The sequence below is a fragment of the Euprymna scolopes genome, chromosome 11 (assembly GCF_053919585.1).
Source record: "Euprymna scolopes isolate OS-2025 chromosome 11, ASM5391958v1, whole genome shotgun sequence".
Taxonomy (NCBI): Eukaryota; Metazoa; Mollusca; class Cephalopoda; order Sepiida; family Sepiolidae; genus Euprymna; species Euprymna scolopes.
In genome coordinates, this window is record NC_136492.1 from 16,287,093 (window position 1) to 16,309,212 (window position 22,120).

At 35.6% G+C, this 22,120-nt stretch overlaps 1 protein-coding gene across 7 annotated transcripts in view; it reads left to right on the forward strand.

Annotated features, from left to right (window-relative positions):
* Positions 1–22,120, forward strand: part of LOC145287771 (uncharacterized) — a 291,321-nt gene that overhangs the window by 15,817 nt on the left and 253,384 nt on the right. Inside the window, exon 1 of one of the 7 annotated variants that reach the window (XM_080135594.1) lies at positions 21,869–21,907. The exons of the other annotated variants lie outside the window; for them this stretch is intronic. The gene's annotated coding sequence lies outside the window, so the exon portion shown is untranslated. Of the gene's footprint in view, positions 1–21,868; positions 21,908–22,120 lie in introns of those variants that run through there. 7 annotated transcript variants of the gene reach the window in all.

Consider the following 22,120-nt stretch of genomic DNA (forward strand, 5'->3'; position numbering starts at 1 on the left):
TACCAAAATTTTTTTATTTTTATTTTACCCCCCCCCCCCTCCCCGGAGTTTTGATTTACCCAAAACCACACACACCTCCAAACACCCGTGCAACGCCAGGTACACCCCTCTAGTTGAAGATAAAGAGAAAATAAAACAAAAAAATGAATATCAAAAGATAAACAAAATGTTATTCCCCTTGAAATTTGATGTTATTGTATTTTTGTTGAATTAATCATGACTTACTTTTCCTTTATATTTTTTGATATATAAAATAACTCCTGAAATTGATTGTTATTAATTTCATGGTGCATGTTTAATTCATGGTTAAAATATTTGTCTTGACTTTTATCTCCAATAAAAGAAATTTTACGAAAAAAATCAAATCGTTTTCGAAATTCCCTTAATTGTACTTCCACTTTTTCACTGTACCAAATATTTTCGCTACACAAAAACTTTCAATTAATATAATGGTATATTTCAAAACAACAATTCCACGGGAATCGGAATCGTACTTGGTATCGGAATCGTACTTGGTATCGGAATCGTTAATCAACATTTTCCTGGAATCGGAATCTGAAAAAATTTAGGAATCGTCCCAACATTAATCTTACCACTCGGCCACGATGGGACAGGAATTGTAAAGTGGTCTAATTTAGTGATTTAAAAGTTAAGTGCCAGGTGCGTAAATTTAATGAGGTCGAACATCACGCCATAGGGGAATGAAATCCCATACTTAACTTTGGCTGCGAGGCAGTTTTTTTTTTTGTTTTCCCCAAGATGTTGTGGGGGGGGGAGCTGCTCCAAATAAATAGCAATTGTCTGATATGAGGGGTTTTTCCACACAATTATCAAAGCTAATTGCTGGCGTCGCTGTCGTTAGTTTCACTTTTTTATAAAAAAAAAACCACAAACAAATAAGCATGAAGGTAGAATAGTGGGAATTTTTAGCATGTAAAAGTCACTCAAATCAAATATATCTTTACGACCTCCTTTTGTAAATCGGGCATATTATAACCAAGACAGTATATAAAACGTTCTAACAAACTGACCTCCCCGAGTGGGACCCCCTCCAAAAAAACTTTTGGTGGACATACAAAACAAATGCACACACACACACACACACATACACTTTCACTTTTATATTCTATATTATAGATTTTAATTTACATGTTTGTGTGTGTGTGTGCCTGTGTCTGTCCGTTTCTCTGTCTCATATTTTAAAAAATACATAAATAAAAGGGCGTTTGTCTGCATATCCAGTTCTGAAAGAAATCCCCCCCCCCTCAAAGAAAAAACTCACCCAACAACAAAAAATATATGCTTTCTATTTTTTAGATAAATCTTTCCTTTATCTATAATATAAATCTCACATGTCTGTTTAAATGTTTGTATATGTATGTATTCATGTCTGTATGTCTACATAAAACTTTCGACAGAGGCGACGGATTTTCATGAGATAGGTATCGTTTTGAAACTCAACCCTTCAGACGACAAATATCGAAAAATCGGCTAAAAACATTAACTCCTTTACCCTCAATTGGGCACTTTTTTTACAGGAAGGGGGTAGCTTTTTTTCGTCAATATTTTCGAAAGTCATCCCCTTTTTTCAATTTACTAGCCTTAATTTAAACATTTGTTACTTCCAGTTTGGAGATGGGTGCAACTTTTTTTTTTAACGTTCTTTTCCTCCTTCGCGGTACGTGTTCGAGCCTGACTGCCTGCTACCACTTTTTATTTTTTTTTATTTATTTTTTTATTTTTTATTTTTTTTGCTCAACACACACCTCCAAACACCCGGGCAACACCAGGCACCCAGGCTAGTATTAAATAATCCCCCTAATTCTCGTACTCCCTATTCCTTGTAGCTTCTAATCTCTCGCAAGTCCTCAGCTAAAATTCACCAACATTTACATAGTTTAACACTCCAGATGCCTCGTTCACCTCCCTCACTTCAGTATATATGCGATTCATTAATATACCTCCTGTTATTCCCCTTGGCTAGATGTTGCATTGAAATGTTTGCAATCTAACCCTTCTCCTGATGAGAAGCATTAGATTTCGAAATACTTAAGTATAAAGAGTATATTAGTATTAAAACAACAAAAAAAAAATCCACAGACAACTCAGGTTGTGTATGTTTTTATTCGCGTGCAAGCGACTCTATAAGTCACTCTGTCGGTCGGTTGGTCGGTCTGTCCATAACACTTTTGTGCTTGGCCTTTTTGGTTAAGATCAAAGGTCTGTTGTTAATAGATGCTGTTCTTAGTTTTTTAAGCTTTTTTTGGCATTTTGGTCAAGATCAAAGTGTAGCATCTCTTCCGGCAGATACTGCAAGCAAAGACCATATGTGGGGGCAACTCCACATATAAGACCTTGGTCAATGTAGGGGCAACCCTTCATACCAATTGTCACTATCCAGCTCCCCTACTCCCCGGGGAGTTGGTCCCCATTTCCCCTTCACTCCTCACTTTAAAAATCGGCCTTGTGCCTAATTTGCTCGGTGGGGGAGCAAATAAATACCATCTCTTCCGGCAGATACTGCAAGCAAAGACCATATGTGGGGGTAACCCCACATATAAGACCTTGGTCAATGTAGGGACAACCCTTCATACCAATTTTCACTATCCAGCTCCCCTACTCCCCAGGGAGTTGGTCCCCATTTCCCCTTCACTCCTCACATTAAAAATCGGCCTTGTACCTAATTTGCTCGGTGGGAGGAGCAAATAAATACCCTTTCCTTGGCCTTTTGGCCAAGATCAAAGTGTAGTATCTGTTAATAGATGCTGTACTTACGTTTGTTTCCTTGGCCACATGGCTAAGATCAAAGTGTAGTATGTTTTTAACAGATGCTGCACTTACATTTATAACTTTTCCTTGGCAATGGAAGGGGAAACTCTTCCGTGCTAAGGCATTTTTAGTCGCATGCAAGTCACTCCATCGGTCGGTCTGTAACACATTTATTATTTATTTAAGTCATTTCAGCCCATTTTTCGGTCATTTTAGTTTATCTTTAAGAATTTCATGTCAATCCTACGTTCACACATTCATTCATTAAACGAGAGCACGCAACTAATGGCTATCGGCCTTGTTTTTATAAATGAGACGTGTTGGCAGTCAACTAGTGTCGATTGGAATATGTCCCGGTTGAGTTTCTCAGCTTATTTCATACTTCATCTAATTTTACTGTGTGTGCGCATGCGTGCATGTTTCTCTATCTTGTATGCTAAAAAAAAAAAATCTATATATCTATGAAAGGGTGTGTATATTAGGACACTTCTCAACCTATATACTCAACAAATTTTTAATCTACAGATTTTAAATACGATATTCAGACCTGTGGAAAACTTTTTAATCAGTTTTCATCCAGAAAAAGGGCTGTTAAGGGCTCAAAATTGAGAAATCGGTACACGGGGTCTGTTGGATTTTTATCTGTTTGCTAACTGTTTCACAAATACGCATGCCATGAATCATTCACATTAGATTCATTACATTAAGAATAAGTAGGTTTGAAAATCCATTTTAAGATCGTGTTAAGTTCGCTTTATGGTTATCTTATTTGACTCGCTGTCTTTCGGTTTTTTGGTTTCAATCTCAGCTGTAGTATTTATTTTTTTCCTTACAAGAAATTAATTGCTTAGAAAAAACTTAATACCTGCAGGCACGTCTCATTTTCATTTCGTTTTTTCATTTTTTTTTTTTTTTTTTAAAGAATTTAACGTTACGCTTAATCCCGGGCAATGCCAGGTACATCTGCCAGTATGTAAATAAAATTGAGTTTGCCTGTTCATCAATATTTTTGTCCGGTTAAAAAGAATATTAATACATAGAAAATGAGGGTTTGTATTACTGTACACATAGATTCGAAAAAGTTGTCAAAAAACAAATATAGAACAAATAAATGTTATCAAAGGCAAGATAAGTTACTTTTCTACCTAACTGGATATAATTCACGTGTTTTTATTCAGTGTAACATGTTTATTCAGCTCGAAAAACATGCAATGTTTACCGATGTATTGGAAAATTCAAAATGGCAGCCGACTGTCTCTTGGAGAGGGTACGTTTGGGAAAAGGTATTATAAATAATAAACTAGACAAAATACTGTTAGAAATTCGCTCAATATATGTTACCGTGACATAAGTTGACATGTATTCGGTTGTTTTCTAACAGTATTTTGTCTAGTTTATTATTTATAATACCTTTTCCCAAACGTACCCTCTCCGAGAGACAGTCGGCTGCCATTTTGAATTTTCCAATACATCGGTAAACATTGCATGTTTTTCGAGCTGAATAAACATGTTACACTGAATAAAAACACGTGAATTATATCCAGTTAGGTAGAAAAGTAACTTATCTTGCCTTTGATAACATTTATTTGTTCTATATTTGTTTTTTGACAACTTTTTCGAATCTATGTGTACAGTAATACAAACCCGAAAATGAATATCAAAATAACACATTATTAATGATCGTAAATGACCAAGATCTCTCTGATGGTCTCTCCTCTGATCTTGATCACGGGATAAGGAGTGGCTGGTTAATTTTAATGCATCTAAAACCAATCTTCCATCTTTACATCATCAATGCCTTGACCCCTGTCTAGAGGTCCCATGTTTTGACAAGCTTCATGGTCTGAGCTGATCTGAAATGGAGCACATACATCAAATCTGTTGCTAATGTTGCTGGAAAAATGGTGGGATCATTCTACCACTCCAGTAGATATCTCACTGCCAATGCAATTGTCTAACCGTATAAGAGCCAAGTACATCCTAGGATGGACTACTGTTACCACATCTGCTAGAAGCACTTTATTCTGTCTTGACAAAGTTCAAAATAGACTTTGTAGCCTATATGGGTGTGATGCCCTTTTCTTTTCCCTGCAACCTCTTTCTCACAGGAGAAATGTTGCAAACCTATCTCTGCTCTATTATTTTCATGGCAAATGTTTGACAGAATTCCAATCTATAGTCTCTGCTTGTCACACTTCCACGAAAAACACTCATCTGTCTGCAACCACTATCAATAATTTCCCTCGCTCTTTATCTGTGCCTAAACCTAAATGTAGATTCCATGAACAAAGCTTCTTTCTTAGAACTGCACGATTTTTTAACTCTTCTGTTTCTCTGCTTTTCAGACGACTACAATATGGTCGTCTTCAAGTCCAATGTAAACAAGTTCTTGATGAGCCGTTCTCTTAAGTAATCCAATTTACTAAATTTCCACTACTAACGATTACGATATTGTCCCATTGACTATCGTATACTCATTAATCCTTATCCTCAAGTGGCCTCCTGGCCTGGATAAGTGGTGACTCCTTTCTTAAAAAAAAAGACTAAAAAAGTTAGATGCTTTCAAACTCTGGTTTCAGAGCCTTAAACCTTTTTGCGACGGGCAGAAAGCAGCTTCAGGCCAAAGTGAAAGAAGAAACCGTGATCACTTTGAAATCTGATCTGACAGGTCATGGAGGCACATCTACAACTGCAAATAATGCAAACATTGTGGTTAAGATGGGTAATGTTTACGGAATTGAGATGGAAAATTGAATCACTTGAAATGTGATTCTTTTTGTTACGCGAGGGGGGGGGAGCTGCAGGATATTTCAGATCTTCAATATTCTTTCAAGATATTTCAGTTGATTTAGATGACCATAATGTTCTGGGCAGGGAGTTACAGGTAGCAGAGGTGGTTCTGGAGAGGACGGTTGGCTGGCTGGGCTTGCGAGGATGATGTCAATAGAGACTGGACCAGGAGGGTCAGTCAAGTCAGTGATCCTAGATCAACGCATGCCCTGGAAATTACGTCAGAAGTTGAAAATGGGGGGGGGGTGTAGAATTCCCGGGATAGGTATCAGCGGAACTGACCGACATTTCAGACAAACAAAAAGGCATGGAGGAATTTTCTGACGTCATTTATCCCAATAAAAGAGACAGCAGATTAGAGAGAGGAAGCAACCGTAGATCTCTGCCATTTTCCACACACACCGCCACCCTGTGACCCTCCTTGCTGTCAGTATTGTCACTGGAAAATAAACATTGTCTTTCTAATCATTCCTGTTACTTGTTATTTAAAAGTACAGAGTGGAATAAGTGTCGCCCTAAGGAAAACAACGTTACAGCTTTATTCTAAAACTTTTATTGAAAAAAATCAATTCAGGTAACTTGATGTAGTAGAGCTGACATTTATTCAATGTGGCTTCCATCAGCCTGAATCACCGCCTCGATACTTCCTCTTTGTCCTAACTATCTGTTTCGCAGGTGACTATCAAGATATGCTCTTACGTCATGATAGAAGTGGCATTCTTTATTCCTAAACATCTTTTGAGAACGTGGTATAGTTTATTTATGTAGCAATTTGAGATAATTTAGAGTGTATATAGTTTATTGAGACACCCTGTGTGTGTGTGTGTGTGTTAGAATAGAAAAATGCGAGCATGGAAAAGTAAAAGGACTAGTTGTTAAAACTGGAAAAGAAAAAGACAATATATTCTAGTAAAAAATATAATAAATTTATAACTTTAAATATTGCAGCATTAAGAATTTGTATTAAAATTCAATTTAACATTATATAATCAATTCTTAATGCTGCAATATTTTAAGTTATAAATTTATTATATTTTTTTACTAGAATATCTTTTCCTTTTCTTTTCCAGTTTTAACAACTAGTCCTTTTACTTTTCCATGTTTAATCTTAACCATATTACTTTTTATGCTCGCTTTTTTTCTATTTTAATCCATGATTTTTGCAGGGTTCTAGTAAATTCACTTGTTGTTTGTTTAAATTCAATCTTATCTTTTTGCCCTCATAAACATAACATACGCATATGTAAAACAATGTACGGCACTCGTCTGCTTTCTCTCTGTTTCTCTTGTCGCAACAGCAGTGAATTAGTAGCAACACTAGTTGCTGAAGCGACGTGGCTGCTATGGAAACCAGTCATATAAAGCTTCGCTCACCTCCTTACGAATTTTTATGATTTTGAACACCAGTAAATTCATAACTTTTGTTTTATTGAACGAAGATTGAATTTTTTTTTTTTCACAATATAGCTGAGAAAGTAATCTATAAACTGTAATAATTGTTTAAACTTTGGTTGAAAAATGAGTGAGCGGTGAAGCTTTAAAGCAGTTCTAAAAGTCTAAAACTGCCACTTAACCATATATTCAAACACTAGCATGTTTGAATGATATATTATTTACTATAATATTTATTAAATTCCTACAGACACTAGTGTTTCATCCTTTCGGGAATTATCAGTGCAGAGTGTCACGGTTAACACCAGTCGATAGATTCGAACCCGGCGACAGAAGCCACCTGGTTTCATTAGCAAAGCCTTTATTCATTCGGCTACCGTTAACCGCGAGAAATGCTGTTGCAAGCAAGGCAAGCGACAACAAAGACACGTGTGTGAAAGCGTGACTTCACAGGCATGTTCGATGCGTGAGTGATATTTTGAAAAACAATGAAATTGTTAGAAATTAATGCCTTTTTGTATTCACCTAGAAAAAAAAAATGCTGAGTCATATTTTTTATGTCCTTCTTTGTTTGTTTGTTCCTGTGATGATATCAGAGAACGTGCGAGTCCAAGTTGTTGAAATGTAACGACACGGTTAAAGTGTATCGGGTTAGGGTTACACTATGAAGATGGGAGTGGTAACACTAAAACGAGTGACTTTTTGTGCTCCAAAATTTCTTTTTCTACATAGCCACCTCCATTTTTAATGCAATGCAGTTTTGCCAATTATGAAGGAGAACTTTGATGCCTTGGTTGTAAAAGTCAGGGCCTGCCAAGGCGGTCCATTTAAAAAAAAAAAAAATTTTTTTTTTTTAAATTTTATTTTTTAATGCATGCGATTATGACGTTGCTAGGGAAATACTGCCCGCGTAATGTTTATTTTGGAAGTCCAAACAAGTGGAAGTCTGATCGTGCCAGGTTCATTGTTGTTGTTGCAAAGGGAATGTTTCCCTTTTCTTTGTCTTTACATGGGAAATCTGGGCATTCTACTTTCTTCAACATAAGAGAGTTGACAGGCAACCCTAGTTCCAAGAAATCCAGGGGGATGACACCCTTCCTGTCTCAGAAACTGTTCACATCACTTTACCTTGTTCCTGTTTTACAAGTATTTTTTAGGGTCTTATAGCTTAAACTATATCCGATGGTGAGGCCCCAGCTTGCGGGCTTTGGGGAGTGTGGAGCCACCCCTTAATTGTTATTGCTCCCAGGTCCACTCTGACCCGGAGTGGTAGTACCTGTTGGAGTTCCAACTATGGGTTAAATAGAAACTGATTTGGGGAAAAAACAAAAAAAAAAACAAAAAAAACAAATATATTCTATTAAAAACTTTTTCTTCAAAATCACTGGATTTGGCATTAAATTACCTGAAAAAGGGTTGATACGCCGTAAAACGAAATCAACCAACCAACAAGTATTTTAATGGCAAGTGCTCTGAACTCTGAGCACTAGTACCTTCCTTGCCCCCCTTGATAATACCCTTGACAAACCAACCAGCAGCAAAATTCCACCCCTTCACTATAGATTCTTAGATGCCGTAAATCCTTCTACTTGCATAGCTTTTTCCCCTCTGACTGCTGCACTTTGGAATTCCCTCCCTGGCCCCTGCTTCCCTGACTGTACTGACATGCAGAAGTTCAAGTTTAATGTGAATAGACATCTCGCTACCCAACTCCATAAATCGCATCCCTGCAAATCTTGTCCCAAATAGTAGCCTCTCACGACTTTGTGCCTTGTTTGGGGTGAAATGACAAGAAAAAAAAAAAAAACAGACAACTTGATTTGCAGACGTCTTTTTTTTTTTTACTTTGCTGAGGAGAATAAGTGGTGCTATTTCATCGATTGCCATTTGGACTCCAGCTCATAGTGGTAACCCCACGTCTTGTCACCAGTGATGATATGGTCTAAGAATCCTTTGATTTTATGCTGATTCAATCAGTCCTGACTGACATTCGATTGATGGTCCTTTTGGTTCTGCGTGAACATTCGGGGAACCCACCTAGTGCACACTTTGCTGTATCCTAGGGATGACAACATCATTTCTTGTGACCTGACAGCCACACTTAACTCTACATTCATCCACTGCTATCCGCCGATCAACGCTGATGAGATGGTCGAAATGCACAGTGTTTTGTGGAAGTAATGGCTGTACATGGGCGTCCGAAGCACACTTTGTCACTCACATTTCTGTCGCCACTCTGAAATCTATGAACCCATCTCTTGTGCTGACATCAACTGCATCGGCGCTGTAAATGTTCCACAGGCGCCGGTGAATGTTTATCGGTTCAATTTTTTTCTGTGCGAGGAATTCAATGACGCATCTCTACTTCTGATGCACTTCATGACGGAGGTTGCTTTCTTAGATTCTCACACCGTCAATATCTGCAACAGAGAAGAAACTTTCAGGTCATGAATGCATAAGTTCAGTCATCATGATAAAGCAATTTGCAATCCTCCTCTTCGGGTGGATAAAAGAAATAGAAGGCGTTACTTTTGGAACAATCCTCGTGCGTAGGTTTAAGTTAAAAAAAAAAAAAAATAAATGATTGCATATTTATGGTAAAATTGAATAACTTTTAGTCGGTCATGCATGAGAAATAAAATTATTGGTGTGGAGTTGGGGGGGGGGGCCAATGTGCTTCTAAAAAAATCAACTCGGGAACTGGTTTGACAAACTTAAAATTTTGCTAACAGGTTTGCAGACTGTAACTGAAGGCAAAACCTATCACTTAATGGTATTTATCCTGTTTACGGCCCAATCTCCAGTAACTTCCTGTCGGCATCTCCACACACGTTACTGAAGATGCCGAGCAATTATCCAATCAGCTGTCTGGAGACAAATGCCAATGAAACCGTGAAAATCATTAACGAAAAAAAAAAAAAAAAAACTTCCAACGTGCTATGCCAACCTTAAGCCCCCCCCCCATCCCTCCCGCTGTCTTATGTTAAAAATCGCGGTAAATTTTCAGATTAGGTCCACCTCCACAATTTTCTTTTAAATGACGACTTGTATAGGTTTTCGACTATGCTGAATACGAAAACTGCATTGAAATTTTGCAGAAATAAGTACTTATTGAGATATAAAAAGTTGTATTATGCATTGTATTCTTTGGTGGCCATCTTTTTACGCGCGCCATAAACAAATCTACTTATGACTGACACTGCACACGCGTAAAAAAAGATGGCCGCTAAAGAATACAATGCATAATACAACTTTTTATATCTCGATAACTACTTATTTCTGCAAAATTTCAATGCGATTTTCGTATTCAGCATAAGCGAAAACCTTTAAAGGTTGTCATTTAAAAGAAAATTGTGGAAGTGGACCTAATCTAAAAAAAATACCAAAATGGCTATTTAGAAAGCCATTTTGGTATTTTTTAAGATTAGGTCCACCTAATGCCCAAGTGGAGTGTTAAGAATGGCTTTCTATTTAGAAAGCCATTCTTAATACTTGGGCCTATTTTGACTGCTTACATAATCCACCGGAAGATGCCGATGCAAATTTACTGGGGATTGGATTTCTAAATTTTTGATGTGTGGATTGTTTATGATGTATTATTTTGAATCTTCGGACTACTGTTCTCATCTGTAGCGTAATACTCGCAATGATTTGGTCGTAAACTAGATAAGTACCACTTAGTTTATTGTGTGTGCGTTTTAGTTGTTTCTAATTTGTACATAGATGAACAAAGTTTCTTTTCAATCTAATTTATAAAACTCACAATGTCTGTCTTCATTATTTCAAACTGTATCTCCTCAGATGGAAAGTTGCAGAGTGGCGCGAAGCAGGTCAAATGATTGCATTTTTTTTTTTTTTTTTTTTTTTTTTGTAGATCGTTTTTTTTTGGTGTTTTTTTTGTAGATCGTTTTTTTTTTGGTTTTTTTTTTGTAGATCGTTTTTTTTTTTGGTTTTTTTTTTGTAGATCGTTTTTTTTTTTGGTTTTTTTTTTTGTAGATCGTTTTTTTTGTTTTTTTTTTTTGTAGATCGTTTTTTTTGGGGTTTTTTTTCGTAGATCGTTTTTTTTTTTTTGGTTTTTTTTCGTAGATCGTTTTTTTTGGGTTTTTTTTTTGTAGATCGTTTTTTTTGGGGTTTTTTTTTTGTAGATCGTTTTTTTGGGGGTTTTTTTGTAGATCGTTTTTTTGGGGTTTTTTTTGTAGATCGTTTTTTTTTTTTTTTTTTTTGTAGATCGTTTTTTTTTTTTTTTTTTTTTTGTAGATCGTTTTTTTTTTTTTTTTTTTTTTTTTTTTGTAGAACGTTTTTTTTGGGGTTTTTTTGTAGATCGTTTTTTTTGGGTTTTTTTTGTAGATCGTTTTTTTTGGGTTTTTTTTGTAGATCGTTTTTTTTTTTTGTAGATCGTTTTTTTTTTGTTTTTTAATAGTAGGTCTTCACCCACTTAACTCTTTACAATCGTTTTTTTTTTTTTATACAATAAATAAAATTTTTAATCACGAAACCTACCCGTGACAGTTAGTGTGTAACTGACGCACAGACATAATAAACAAACCCCTTCTTCACCTGTTGAACCATGCATAGACCTGTACTTTGAAGATCAGTTGGTCTCACAAGCCATCAGAGTAAGAATTTTTTTTTTGTTCTTTTTTTGAAAGAACAATTTGGTGGTATAGGGTTAGGATAGTTGCTAACCCTAACGGAAATTGTCGAAGCGGTTTAGCATTTGAAAGGCATTTTTTTTTTTTCTTTTTTTTTGTAGGGGAAGAGGGTTGACTTTTTGGTACTCATGCAGAGAGTGATCCGTGCTGAAATAACGTTATTTAAAAAGTCATTCTTAATAAGGGGAGGGAAGGGTGTTTTGTACCTATTCTGTCACTTTAACCTTACAATTGAATAAAAAAACAAAACTTTAATTAAACGTGGAAATACGATAGGTGTGTCAGAAATTTCATGAAAATAGTGAATAATTCCACCCCATCTTTCCAAGCTTATAACTCCTCGAAAAATGTAATTCAAGCCCTAATTTTTTTTTTTCAATTAAAGGAGCAAGGACCAAGGTTTCATTAAAAAAAAAAAAAAAAAAAAAAAAACCGTGTATTTTTTTTTTTTTTTTTTTTTTTTGTTTAAAGGTTTTGCACTTTGGACTTTACAGGTAAATTTCTAAAAAAAGCAGTTCCTTTTTTTTTTTTAAATTTGAATATATTATTTATTGACCTTTTCTCTTCAATTTGTGATATATAAGACTTTGGTACATAAATTAATTATTTACTTTTTAATAGACATTTCAAAATGTGAAGCGTGAATTATTCGACCCCCTGTCTTTCCAAGCTTATAACTCCTCGAAAAATGTAATTCAAGCCCTAATTTTTTTTTCAATTAAAGGAGCAAGGACCAAGGTTCCATTAAAGAAAAAACAAATAACGTGGTTTAAAAAAAAGGTTTTAAACTTCAAACTTTACAGGTAAAATTCTAAAAAACACGTTTTTTTTTTGTTTTAAATTTGAATATATTATTTATTGACCTTTTCTCTTCAATTTGTGAGTAAATTATTTACTTTTTAATAGAAACTTGAAAATGGGGGGGGCGTGAATTAAAAAAAAAAACGTTTGTCTAAAATATATTCGGTTTATTGGAAAGAACAAAATTTCACATTGACTCTGAAAATATCGTAAAAATCGAATCAATAGAAAAATTGTGATAGATTTTTAAAGTTTAAAAATTGAAAAATATTGAGTTCGGAAAATTCATTACTGTTTTTAAAAAAAAAAAAATATTTCTATTACTTTTAAAACAACTTTAATAGTTTATTTTGGAAGTATAATCCATAAAGAAAATAAACAACCCACTTTTAACAGAGAAATTACGAGATTTTTATATTTTATTCGCAGTTTCGTGTTAGGGGTGTCAAAAATTCCTACAAAAATTTTGATACACCTAGAAATACGATAAAAAATTTAAAAAAATAGCGCGGATCACTCTGCATTAGCATCGACTTTTTTTTTTTTTTTTTTTTTTTTTTTTTTTTTTTTTAAGCAGCTAAAATTTTTTTTTAAGCAGCTAAAATTTTTTTTTTTTTTTTTTAATCTAATTTATAAAACACACTGTCTATATATATTTTTGTGGGGTAAGCGGTGGGGAGTCGACTTTTTTTTTTTTTTTGTAAGGAGCTAAAATATATCTAATTTATAAAACGGTCTGTCTGCATATGTTTTTTTTTTTTTTTTTTTTTTACTTTTGAAATCACTATATATTAGGTACAATACATTCTCCTTTATAAAACTTATTACGTCCGTCTGTCTCCATTTAATTTTTTTTTTTTCTTTAAACTGTCTCTAAAGAGATATAGTTTGATCTCTACTATTATATAAAAGAAACTGTGTGTGTGAGAGAGAGTTCCCTATGGACTCTGAAACGGCTGGGCCGATTTTTATGAAATTTCAAACCAATGTACTTCATGTACTCGTGTTTTTACACAGATTTTGTATCGGAATGTCTTCAATTTGTATCGATAATCAAAATAATCTTATAAAAAGAAGGACCAGGCGATTTTGACCAAAGTTAACACCTTACACAGCCTAACATCGCAACTGCATTTGAGAAGTTTTATTCCTACACAAGCCGAAGGGCTCAACAGTATGTTCTTTGATATAAGGGTGCATTTGAAATGAATGTTACTGTTTAAAGCACAATTGCGCCATGATACTTGAATTTTGTGTATTAAACTTTAATGCAAACTATTACATATAAAAAATAACTTTATAAAATCAACAGTAGGTTCTCTACAGAGCAATGTAGATGACAATATATTGTTAACTAAGTCACTGCCAGAGGCATATGCAGCTTCGCTCAGGTGCACTGCAAGGAGTCCCCAACTAGAACAGGCAATCAATCGGTTTGATTGAAAAATGGCCGCTTTCACAAATTTCGATGGCAATAAAAATATGTGAGTGTGAAACATTGGTTGATCATTATTCAATCCAGGGCAACGTCGGGTCTCCCTGATAGTATATAATAATCTGTAGAGAATTGACTGTATGATAATATATATGACATTTGGTTGGTGCAAAAATAATGTTTTGACGTTCAACTTCAAAAGATCATAACTCATTTCATAATAAACTTTATTAATCGAAATAAGGACCATTAGAATCGACAGATTTTTGCCAATGAGAAACAATGTTATTTATCCCATTAGCATAGAAATCTGGAGTTCTGGAAACGGTGAAGTCATTGAAGGCCGATTCAGCATCATCTTGGCTTTTGAAGCATTTTTCACGCAGGAAGTTGTTGATGCTTGGAGGCGAGAGGTTCGGTGAATATGGCGGATGAGGCAGTCTCTCGTAGGCCAATTTGTTCAGCTTCTGAAGGGTAGTTGTGCAACATGCGGGCAAGTGTTGTCATAAAAGAGAATTGGTCCCTTCATACTGACCAATCTCGGGCGCATACGTTTGCGCTTCTAGTTCATTTCTTCAATTTGTTGGCAGTACTTCTCCGCTGTAATTGTTTTGCCCGGATTCAACAAGCTGCGATAGATGAGACCGGCTGCAGACCCCCAAACAGTCATCATAACCTGTTTTTGTGCAATTTTGGCTTTGGGAAGCGTTGTGGAGCTTCTCCAGCATCCAACCACTGCGCCGAACGTCGCCGGTTGTCATAGAGGATCCACTTCTCATCACACGTCACAATCCGCTCGAGAAGTGGGTTGTTTTTTGTTGTACTTCTTTTGTGTATAAGACACCTCAAAGCGACGATTTTTTTTTTTTACCGTTCAATTCATGCGGCACTCACTTATCCAGCTTTTTTGACTACCCTCTTTGTTTTGAATGGCAAACCACTGTTGAGTGGTCGACCTCAAGTTCAACAGCAACTTCTCGTGTGATTTTGCAAGAATCGGCTTCAATTAAGGTTTTCAAATGTTTATCCACTGCAGTCAGCCGGCTGCGACCGTCTTCATCTTCAAGGCTCTCGTAACCATTGTGAAATTTCTTGAACCACCATTGTGCCACACATTCATTAGAGGTTCCTGGCCTAAACGCATCATTGATATCACGAGCTGTTTCGGCAGCTTTCCAGCCTAGTTTGAACTGGAACAATAAAATCATGCGGATTTTAATTTTGTCCATGCTATCGAAAAGCCTGCAAAAAAAAAAAAAAAAAAATGAAAAGATTGATTACAATAACTAATAACACGATTCGATAGAGTGAAACATTTGCTTCAAAATGATATAACATGGCTTTATATATATTAGTGATGGGACGATGCCAAAATTTTTCCCGATTCCGATTCCGTTCAAAATTTCCGATTCCGATCCGATTCCCGATTCCGATTCCGATTCTTGTAAAATTTATACATATTTAATTAGAGATTCTTTTTGTTTGTTTTTTCGTAAATTTTCAAATTATTACATAAACCCCTGGTTAATGTCCGCGTATATTTTATCTCAAATGTTTGCCTTGTAATTGATTAAAAATTGTAACACAACAAAACATTTATTTTGATTTTAAAACAAAGCTATATTGTACCAGTTCGTATTTACTGTATAACATGCTACTTACATGAATAGTGGAAAATATTCGAAGATTGGTAGGCAAAATAAGAAAACGATGTAAGAACAATATATTTAACAACGCCACTTAGCAAAGCCACATCTCATTGTTACGAACGAATTTCTAAATAATAATATTACTATTATGAAAACCATTTTTAACGTGAGATTGCGTGAGCTTTCTGTGCTTTCTCTCGCAGCTAAATCCCTATTCCAAAATGAAATATTACTTTTATAGATTACGTGTTAAAACATTTTTTTAATTGGCGGAAAGAAAAGCGATCATTTAGAATTTAGAGTGTAAGATCAGTTTCGAATATAAATTTAACGTAAAATGATCATCATTTCTGGCCATCCTAATTCTTTATGGATATTAACTAAAGTGTTTCCCACTAAATTAAGTTCGGTTTGCAACGTTGTAAAACCATGTGTAATCGCTTAAAAAGTAGACACCCTATCCCCAATAAGCGCACATAATTTAAAATTGGTAACACACTACAGCTCATCTTACGTTATATTTATTTGTGAAACTGACCGTCTATTTTAAATTCCTAATCGTTTTATATTAGTGTTGTGTCGATTAATCGGAATCGGATAAATCGGTAATTTTGGGGGTATCGGAATCGGTATTGGAATCGGAAAAATTTGTGCCTAATTTCCGATTCCCAAATCGATTCTTTTAATATTTTTAAAAAGTTCATTTTCAATTGTTTGTACCGATTATAAATATTTCTTTCTTTTAAACTATTAGTAAAACTAAAGAAGATCTAAACTTATTTTATATGCGTAAAATAAACAAAACAAAAATTGAAACTTTGCGAAAATTCGCTAGGTAACCTTTAGAAGAATGCAGTTTATTTTCAAAGTAGCGAAAGAATTGTCTAAAATTAAAGAAATATTTTGCCCAGAAAAATAATATCAAACATTATTGCTAATTAAATGAAAAGTAGAATATAAAAGTGTTGGGTTTTGTCGGTATGTTTGCTGCTCCCTCACTCGGCAATCGGTATTGACAAATATAACAAGCCGTGCATGCATGGTCCCCCTCTATGTGAGGAGGGGGGATCGAATAAAGTGATAAAAAAGTGATACATAACTGATAAAAAAACAATTTTGAGTGAAAAAAAAATTTTCAAAAGTTTTCAGAAAAATGACTAAGTTCAACTTTTGCTCCACACCCAATATTAGCCCTAAAACCTCCAGGGCTTGTGACTCTGATTTTTCCCAGGGTCAGTGATACTTCCATCCGGTGTATATCAGGTATGCCCATGGTTTTTCCAAGTTTCAGAAAAATCTAATGAATGGATGAAGTTATTCTGAAAAATATGTCAATTTTGTCTATTTAGAGTCATTTTGAGGTATTTTTTTTACCTCTTTTGCCCCCATGGGGGAGCTGATTACTTGTAAAAATGGACAAACGGCTATGTTTCAGGCCTTAAGACATGTAAATTTGAGTTCAGCACCATAAAAAAAACACTAAATAGAGATACATAATCACATTTTAGACAAATATGAAAAAAGAGCCTAAAAAAGGGGTGGTTTTTAGCCCTAAAAGTTCCCGGGGGGCGCAAACCAGAGTTTTGCCAGGGTCAGCGATACTGAATTTACATTTGCAACAATTGCCTTCACATTTTGGACAAGTTTCAGTAAAATCTAATGGACGGGAAAAAAGTTATGGGGCCAAAAGTGTCATTTTTGCCATTTTGGGCATTTTTGACCCCTTTTCAGCCCCTGGGGGAGCAACGAGAGTTTTCTTAAAAAAAAACTCGATGTTGTGCACATCTACGTATTGGAGTACAACTTGTGGCAAAATTTCAGAAAAAAGTAATGGACGGTTATCCGGGAATCATCCGGACGAACGGACGAACGAACGAACGAACGCCACTGAAAACTATAGTCCCTCTCGATAAATCGGGGGGGGGGGACCAACAAGGAATGGGCAAAATTGTGAAAAGGCTTGGCCTTTGATTTAATTTGAAATATGCTTCCAGTGTGATTTTCTTTGATTCTGCCGGTATTGTTTATGTTTATACTTAAGGATTGCTACGACGGCGCCAATGCCGTCTGAAGCCGAGGCCTCCGTGATCACGGAGGCCTCGCTGAAGTCCGCAATCTCACTCAAAAGTTGAGTTGAAAGTATTATGGGGTAATTAACACCTTCGATGCCGTTGGTTTCGACCACAATACTTTTTCACACCCACTTGCCAAATTTCTCAAGGAGTTTAATATGAAAAGATTTCAAACGAATAGAGTTTTATTTTATTTTCCTGGAGCCACATTGTCTGACACCGTCGCATTTTTCTCGGGTTTCGGAAAAGTTAAAAATATACATGAATATCTCACAATGAATTTATCAAAGTCTGGATAAAATAGATAAAGAGAAAACATTTAGAAATTTTTCAGATTGAAAAAGAAATTATATTTACATTTAAAAGTCCCCCCCTCATTGAAATTCTACTTTTGGACGATATTTGTAAACCCACTAAAAACCAAATTATTTTTAGATCTAGGATGAAGCTCTAAACTGTCTTCACGTATTAAAAAAGGGTGCTTGTGCAGTTTACACTATGTTGAAAAACGAAAAATAAAAAAAATATATATATTCTACGTACTCGTTATGGAATGAAGTTCTCATAAAAAAAATCACGTAATTTCATCAAATAGTTTTTATTTTATGCCGTAAAAACGATTTGGGAAATTCGGAATCTTCCTAAAAAAACTGCGATAATTAGTCAAGGGAGCGTAAAACAAAAACTATTTAATGAAATTACGTGATTTTGTTATGAGAACTTCATTCTATAACGAGTACGTAGATCTATAGAGTTTAGTTTTACTAATAGTTTAAAAGAAATAAATATTTATAATCGGTACAAGCAATTGAAAATTAACTTTTGAAAAATATTCAAAGAATCGATTTTAGAATCGGAAATTATATACAAATTTTTCCGATTCCGATGCCGATTCCGATTCCCCGAAAATTACCGATTTAACCGATTCCCGATTCCGAGGCACAACACTAATATATATATATATATATATATATATATATATATATATATATATATATATATATATCTCAATGAATTAATTCAGAAATCTATAATATAAGTGAAAGTGTGTGTATGTTTTTCCGTATGTCTGCCAAAGGCTTTTTTTGGGGGGGGGTCACTCTTTCTTAGAACTTGTTATATATGTCCAATTTACGAAACGACGTCGTCTGTATCTTTTATTTCAGCGACTTTTATGTTACAAAATTCGCACTGTGATTTCATTTTCTCTACTATTACTACGGCGTGATGTTTGACCTAGAAAACGTTGACATTCGTTTAAGCACCTGCTTTTTTAAACGTTTATTTTCACCCTTCCTCAAGTCTCTGCCCGCGTAGCGTTGTGGTAAGTCATCAGACTATTCACCTCAAGGCTTCCGGTTTTAGCCTACTTCCTTCCCAAAACTTTTCTTTTTTTTTTCTTTTCACCCGGGCCACGCCGTGTGTGCACTCCCGCAAGTCATATATAAAAGTAGCATGGGAGAAAGCGATATTGTTTTTGCATCAACCTAATATTTAAGCTTGAAATAATATTATATTTAGATGTATTTTACGACCGGGCAATGCAAGGTGGCCCCCTGTTAGTTTCTTACATGTTGAACATTTCTGCCGGACTACTTCCGTTTCCGTGCAGACTACATGTTCTTCAAATTTAATGCCAACAAAGACTTATCAAACCATCCTCTTAAACAATTAAATTTTGTTCTTTCCTTCTAGCGTTTTCAACCCTTCATACAGTTTATTATCCAACTGAGGTTCTCTCTTATCCTCAATTGACTTTTTGCGGAAATAAGTGGTGACTTATTACTATAAAAGTTTATCTTTTTCATTTTTCTACTAATCACGTTAATAGACAACAAATACAATAAAAACAAATGTTGCGTGCTTTTATTATAATGTAGTTTTTGGAGAAATAATTGAGACTATACTTTGGCCACGGCCCTCTGTAATACTAAGATGACCTAAGCACTAAAAGCATAACCGGGTGACGTCATGGAATCTGGTCCTATATGAATCTGGTCACGTGTCTCACGAAACAACCGGAAGTAGATAACGCCTAATGACAAAACAGTTTTCGGGGATTTAACAGTGAAGCCAACAAACGAAAAAAAAAAAAAATTCAATAATTCAAATCTATAACGAATGACATATTACGATGGTTGTGCTCTGGCTACCTCCGCTGTTTTTCCTCTTCCTTAGGCCCCCAAAGCTAACAGTCGAGACCATTTTTAAGAGGGCGATTTCCCTGTTGGCTGAGGTATGGCGTTAGCCCTGTGTAATTCTAGGAGGTCTTTTCTCTTTAAAAAGATTAGTTTATTGCTAATCGCCTGAGGCGCCTCTACTGGAGAATGCTGATGGGGGAGTTATCTAGCCATTTGATTTTTTTTTTTTTTTTTTTTTTTTTTTTTTTTTTAAGACCAGAGTGGCAGAGTGCTCTTCCTCTATGATGTTGGCTCTTCAATTCCACTTTCCGACTCTTGTCACAATCCTGGCGTGGGAGGGAGATAAATGTTGACACTTTGGCTACGAACAGCGCTTAATCTTTTATACTCGGTCAGTAAAGAAAAAAAAATTTCTAGAAAAATAGGCAAGTTTTATTTATTTATTCCAATCCGAAGTGCATTTTCTCCTCACGTTAAGCCCAACCTCGTGTCTGTCTTTGCCCCGGTGGGGAAGTAATTAGGAAGGCTCAAGATCTGGAAATATAAGGAGAGAAAAAAGGTACGATTTTTGGTACTTATGCGTAATATGGATCGTGCTGAAATAACATTTAGAAAACCGTTCTTAATATGGGGAGGCGAGGGCGTCTAGAAAAAAATTCTGTACTTTCATCTAACAATTAATGAACGCGATACCGTAAAAATTGAATTTAGCCGAGTTCGTATTTTGCATAAGTACCGTACTTTCAAGTTAAACTAAATTTTTTATGGTATCCTTTGCTCATTACATTGTTAGGTAGAAGCACAGAATAGTTTCCAAACACCCTCACCTCATGTTAAGAATGGCTTTCTAAATAATTTGTAAACTGCATAAGTCCCAGGAAAACAAAATTTATTTATTTATTTATCGAATATTTATTGGAATAATTTCAAGAGTCTTACGAAACTTACGAAATTATAGCCACCAGAATGCCTTTCGGTTTATTTGTGAACAAATCTGTCTAAAATAAATGTGAATGAATTTATTTCTAAAAGTGAAAGTTATTAAGCTTTTAAACTGTCGAATAGAAAGTCATTTAAACTGGCTTTAGTTTCGGAACTTATTTTTGCAGTATTACCGTAATAATTCCCTTAACAAAAACAAACAAAAAACGACTTGATCAATTTAGGTAATTATTAGAATATGATTTCTTCTTTCCGTGACGGGTACGTGTTGTATCAAAGTTTTATAAAGATTTTTCTGTATTTTTGTTTTGAAAATGTTTAATTCTAAATAAACACCAAATTTTTTTCACAAATGATTTAATGACCAGATTATACTAAGATAATTTAATTTTAAATAGGATTTTGAAAATTAGATTTGAGAGCGCAAATGAAAGTAAAAATCGGCCAACGCTGTATGTATGTATATATATATATATATATATATATATATATATATATATATATATTAATGTGTGTGTGTGTGTATAACTTTTCTCCTCCTCCCCCACTTTATCTCTGTAAGAGCCGAGTGCTTGCTTTTTAGCGGACGAAATCACGTGACGCTCCACGTGGCTCCGTACCAAGATTTTCCCAGACTGCAACATAAAACCCGCGCGATTCACCCTCCCCCTCTTTCTTCACCTTTTACCCCCGTCCTCCTTCATCATTTTTAACTTCCCTTTCTCCTCCTCCTTCACTTTTTATTCTCCCTCCTTTTCCTTCTTTTCCCCTCCTACTCCTCCTTCACCTTTTACCCTCCTACCCCTCCTTCAACTTTTACCCTCCTACCCCTCCTTCACCTTTTACCCTCCTACCCCTCCTTCACCTTTTACCCTCCTACCCCTCCTTCACCTTTTACCCTCCTACCCCTCCTTCACCTTTTACCCTCCTACCCCTTCACCTTTTACCCTCCTACCCCTTCACCTTTTACCCTCCTACCCCTCCTTCACCTTTTGCCCTCCTACCCCTCCTTCACCTTTTGCCCTCCTACCCCTCCTCCATCTTTTGCCCTCCTACTCCACCTATTGCCCTCCTCCCCCTCCATCACCTATTGCCCTCCTCTTCCCTTCATCACCTTTTATCCCCTTCCCACCATTCACTCCCTTCTCCATCTTTTCCCTCCCCGCTACCTTTTCCCTTTCTCGTCTCCTCCTCTCTCCATCCTTAATCTTTTCCTCCTCCTCCTCCCCTCCCACCACTCTTCTAAAAAGATGGCGGAGCGCTTGTGAGTATTTATATTACAATATTTTTTCTACCGTGTTATTGTTTGTCCGCCTTTGTTTTGGGCACGTCCGAAAAAGCATTGTCTCTCCCCACCCGCAGTGTAGGGGATAAAAAAAGGCACCCTTCGGACCCTTCGTAAGGGGTATCCGAAACGAAGTTGGGCACGTTTGTCTAGACCCGTAATTATTAGCTGGTTTTGTTGTTGTTTGTTTTT